The sequence below is a fragment of the Lissotriton vulgaris genome, unplaced genomic scaffold, assembly GCF_964263255.1.
Source record: "Lissotriton vulgaris unplaced genomic scaffold, aLisVul1.2 SCAFFOLD_2815, whole genome shotgun sequence".
NCBI lineage: Eukaryota > Metazoa > Chordata > Amphibia > Caudata > Salamandridae > Lissotriton > Lissotriton vulgaris.
The window spans coordinates 299210-305149 of record NW_028245048.1 but is presented as its reverse complement, the minus strand read 5'-3'; positions in this window follow the sequence as shown (position 1 = coordinate 305149).

Genomic DNA, 5940 nt, shown 5'->3' with positions numbered 1-5940 from the left:
TCCTTATCCAGTTTTTTGATTTCCCATGGAATTAATGCTATAGGGGAGGTTCTCATATTTTGTTTATTTCTTCCCAGTTTTCTAATTGCTGCCAAAACTCTCTCGTACCTCACAACCGGAGTCTCCGGACTTGTCCTAAATGCGATATTCTTAAATACCCTCTGAAAATTCGGAAGTGCCTTATATGACCAACAAGTACGGCCATTATTTCGAGAGTAGGTGACATTTTCCTTCCTCTGGTTCCAGAGTTCTGGCTTCTCAATATTTATAACCATCTTTACCACTAAAATATCATGGTCACTCATCTTAGAGGGGAGCACCATAAACTGTGTACACGCACTGAACAATTGAATGGAAACTGCCATGTAATCAATAAGGGTCTGACCGTAAGTTCCATTAAAAGTACAAGATGCAGGTGAATCCTCAGGAAATCTACCATTTAAAAGTACTAAGTCAAGATTCCTAAGATTTTAAAAGAGGGAAAGCCCGCGTTTATCAGATTTTAACTGGGCCGGAAGTACAGACTCTGGGATAGCCCACACCTCCTCCAAATCCGGATTTGAGAAAGACATAACAGCACTATTGTTTAACTTAGCGTTAAAATCCCCTACCATCAATATGCGTGCATTTTCTTCCGTATTACATAAACTTTGCACGAAACTACAGATGGAGTCAACCAGTGGGTTAAATGCCCTCCCTGGGGGAATGTACACATTTACCAAAAACAGAAACTTTGCATGCCCTAAGTTATCGTTTCCTAATTTCAGTTTTGCACAAATATAGCAATTTGAGGGGTGTTTGTATATCAAGGGGTCCTATGCTATATTGCAACTAAGTAAAATAGCTAGGCCTCCACTTGCGTGCCCTTTTGAGGATTTTTTTGCTATACTGCAATACACATAATAATTCTTTAGCTGGAACTCTTCCGTCGCCCACGTCTCTTGGAGAAAGATGATCATGGGGTTTAAATCAACCAATGATTTGAGCTTATAACAAGATTTTCCTAGCCCCGCCATGTTCCATGATATGATGTTTCCCAGTTGGCTACCCCCGCTCCACGGGTTTTATACTTGATGTTTTTACCCCATTCAAGGTACCAGCAATCCAACTCCATTTTGTCATCTCATCATCCCCATCCACTCTAGGGGCCTCCTGAACCTGGGGTGTAGGCAACTTCTCTTACTCCTGTTTTACTTCCTATCGTTATTTCCATATCTTCAAACTTTATGTGTGTATTTTCATCCTTATACTCAGTGAAGCCCCTCCCTTGCACCTGATTAAATGCTCCAGAATTTTTGATCAGGGTACTATGAGGAACAACACTTGGTAAGATGTCTATTCCTCTTTTCCTGAAGCTATCAATATTTGCTAAAACAAGTGCTGACACTATCCCTGAGGAAAAAGTGACTATAGTACTAGGGGCGGAGCTCCTCCAATCTAAGTGTACCGATTCAATATCTTTAGTGGAGATTAACCCCAGATCCTCTATTTCAGAAATAAGTCTAAGGAGGACACTTCTATTCAGTATCATTGGTTCAGCGTCTAAAAGAGTGCTAAAGATTAAAACCTTGTTCACTTGCCTGGCACCTATGACAGTGTTTCTAGATTTATTCATGCCTGATTGACTCATAAGGTGAACTACCTTTTGGCTTGCCCCCACTATTGTTATCATCCAACGTTATTCTCAAACCCCCACCCATACCCTGACCAGATACTGGGCTCATTGGGGGCAGAACAGACCCACAGTGGAGTTGGGGTACACCTCCTGAGGCTACATTAGGGTCTATTACGGGGCTGTTTAATTTGACCAATTTTCTTCCTGAACCAAGGACACTGTTTAAGCCAATAATTTTCTCACTAACTTCCTTACCCTCTTGAGTCAAAAGGGCATTCAGTTCTATGGTTGAGCAATTATACCGAAGATCATTTTCCTGCCCATAACTTTGTATCTCTTCTAATATGGGTTGCACCACGGACCTTGTATACTTTCCCATGGAGGGGGATGTGTAACTAATTCCTATTTCATTTTCTGGATGGAACCGCAGTTTTTTCTGTTTACGTTTCGGTAACCGACGGTTCTTCATCTTCTTCTTCTTCCCCCTACGGCCACTTTTAGTATTTCCTTTCCTCGCTGGAGAGGCCTCCCCCACAGGAGGACTAACTGAGGAATTACCTAATTCGTCAGATTGCTCAAGACTTAGTTCTTTTGAATTAATTTTATTAAAAATTGGGAAAAGACATACTGGGTTTAAAACTGAGGGAACCTCTATTTTTATCTTTTCCCCAGAAATAGGAACCTTGTCACATTCCTTAGGAATAAGATAAGGTGTACCTGAATTTGGGTTACTTTCAGGGGAAGCTCTATCGGAGCCATCAATAGGCTCTTTTAGACCCCCCACCACTGTATTAGTACCAATATTTTGCGTCACACTATGTAATTGACCAGCTTGACTGGGTACTGATGGGGCCATTTCCGGGAATAATGGGGCTTGTTTAGGCTGTTTAAGATCTTGAACCCCTATCAAAATAGGTGAAAGGACTTCCAGTATGTGATCAGAGTTTAAAGTACTTTTCTCCAACAAAATTGCAGACATATTTTTCTCCAATCTCAAAAAGAACTCCATGATCCCCCCTGACCAAACGTTCTCACTTATATTCTTCAGGGAGTTCAAAGAGTTCATTACCCTTTTGTCCTCAGCCACCGAAACTCCCAATATCTTTTCAACTGAGAGATCTAACAAATCACCAGCCAAAGACAGAATGGTAGGTGTGCTACTGTACAGGGCTGGCATATGTGTTTGAGCTCCTATTGGTGGCCAGTACACTTGAATATCCGGAGACAATTCTAAGTCCATCTCCGACATACCAGACTTTTCCAGCAGCTTCATTCGTTCTGCATTCTTTTCTATTTGAATAGCAATGTCCGGTAATGTAAGATCCTCCGGTTTCGCCTGCCCGAAATTAAGGCTGGATTCTAACCGCCAGTCTATCCTGGTCAAAGAATCAGTTTCTTTTATGGGCAGACAGGCAGACACAGTTCTCTGAATCATTTTTGTATTGTCCAAAAGGGTTACCAAATCTGCTAGTGGGGAAAATTAGGTGACTTCCTTTTTTTCGGCGATCTTCTCCCGAGGGTTACCGTCTTCCTCCACTCTCAACAACGCTGTTTCGGTTTCCATTTCCGAGGTATTACCCTCCCTTTCAGCTTGGCATGGATCCATTTCTCTTGGAGGAAGTAACACATCAGATTCACCCCCATTGTTCTGACATATGATTACAACAGGGTAAAGCGTCTCAGTGAAAAGCGTGGCTCAAATCCAATGACTTACCGCACTCACCTGTAGTTACTCAGTAAGAAGTCAGCCGGACAGTGGAGATGAATAAACAAGGTAATTTTATTAGGTCACAAACTCCCATATGAGAGGGCCCTGTCCGACCTCACCCCTAAGAGTGTGCCGAGAGGACTAACTCATATCATCACAGCAATACATTATAACATGGTACAGTGAAGTAAAACACGCCCCTTCTGGAAAAATACTGAACCCCAGAGAGAGGAACAATGGCATCATACAAGAGGCATCTGCACCTGCAAAGGCAACATTTGGCTATCTCTGCCCAAAGCCGCGGAGCCGGGCCTCAGCGTCTCTGGTGCATGAGAACACTACTGATAAGGAACTTGTTAGTTTCGGCTACAGCTAGCTGAGAAACGAAAACTGCTGCATTAGGGTTTTTCTTATTCCTACGGGAGGGGGTGAGCGAGTGCGACTCGCAAACACAGAGGAACACTCAAAATGGAGGCACACAAGCTAAGCTAAGGAAACTGAATATCACCACACGTATAAATGAATAATCATATGAAGGCTTAAAAATAACGTAAAGGCATAAGTACATACTTCATTAGGTAGACACATGATGCTAACTTGCATATGTAAATGTTAATGGGTGGGGCATCGAAAATGAAACCTATCAGACCCTCCTTTTGGCATCATTTTGCTAACTGGAGCGTAGCCTTTATTAGCTAAAAAGGTAGGCCCTTTACATTCCATTCTAGGGAGTGGGCACACTTCAATCAAAAATATCCTTGTCAATAAGCATCAACCAACGAATATCAGGAAGTTCAATAGCAGTAGAGGCAGGATAGTGACCAGACACTTTTCTTGAGGGCCGCAAATTACTGGCACACATTCAGCAACATGGGGGGAGGCAGTAAACACAAAGGCAACATGTCAGGAGTACACCCACTACTCCAACTATCCCCATCAGTATTTTCCAGCCCCACGAGGAGAAAACACCCCAGAGCCACCCTTGTAGTGACCATGTCCCATTATCCTGATGAAGTTCAGTCGCTAATCTATGGAGTTTCTTTACCGCTAAGTTAACTGTTGGAGCTGAATCCGGAATATACACACAGCAAGACGCCCCAATGACGCGGCAGGCTCCGCCCCTATCAGCGAGGATGACGTCTAACACCATCCTGTTTTGGATCGTAAATAATCTCATAGCTTGCATCTCAACAGACATATTAGCAGCAATGTCTGCTTCAGTGTTGACCACTTTCTCCATTACCCTTGACAACCTACGGATGGCCCTACTGTTAAATATCGGACCCCAAAATGGCAAGAGGCCCTTAGAGAAATCTGTCCATTGTTGTAAAGAGGTATCAGTCTGATCTACGTCGTCAACCTGAAGTGCCCTCCTTATGCGCTGCTCTGGCGGGCTGGTAAACCTACGATGAGTCTTATGATAGTCAGAAGGTGCCACATACACAGGTGGAAGCATATAGGCTAGATAACAGACTCCACCCCAACCCTCAGGCAACCATAGATACCCATTGTCCCCGCACACGAAGTAAATATTGGGAGGCGTAACTAGAGAAGGACTAAGGGGCAGGCGGATCGATGCTGTCACGTTACAGGAACTGTTCCCAACCTTTATAGGATCCCTCCCTGCAATACAAAAGAATGGTGGTGGTCCTACAACTGCTAAGGGCATCAAAGACTTATTGCTACCGTTCCCTTTTGGGGGATGTCTATAGGACAGAGAGGAATTTAACTGTAGGAAACTCTCCCTAACTCTGTCAGTGTCATTGGGAGTCAAGCATCGTCCTACTTTCTTTTCACATGTCTCCAAAAATGTTTGGTCAAAACGTCCATCAGTAAACAACTGTCCAAGAGAAGAAGCGGGCATAGGGCGTACCCGCATTGTCATAGTAGATCCTCTGTCTGATAGTCGGGGAGATAGGAAATCCGGCTGTTGGAAATATTTGACCATACCAATCAAAGTGTACCCCCCCACACAACTATTCACTGGTGTCAAGGGAAGTGCTAAAAATCTATCCTTTTTGTAGGCAGCAGAGGGTAACAATCCACAAACCCAACAATCTGTCACATTATAGACTGCATGAGCATGAAGAAGGGTCTTAATAAAAACATTATCTTTATAGCCTTTACGTAGACTTTGTTCACCATAATCAACAGTAATCATGTTATGTTCAGGAATGGCAGAAGGTGTGGGAGCAAACACATGTACAGGATAAGCTTTGTCCAGAAAAAACAATATTCCAAGAATCACAATGAAGGCAATAAGCAGTATTACAATGACCACTATTTTCCCTTTGCGCAGTAAAGCCAACCATGGGGAATCAGGCTCGGGTCTGCGAGGAGCCGCGAAAGGCTGCTCCTCGTCGGGGACGGGACGACCAAAAGGGTACATTTCTGTTATCAAAAATCAAAAGTAAAAAAAAAAGAAAAACTAAACTAGAAAAATAGTCCCAGGCACTCCAGAACCGGCCAGAGGGGTTCTTCAACTCTTAAAAGGGATCTTCGTCCCTGTGTCCGTTAAAGCCTCACAGGTAGGCTTCTATTGTTCGTTCCCTAATCCCTCGTTGGAGTTGCACAGCTGCCGCAACTCAGTAGCACTAATCTGGGCCCAGACACCACT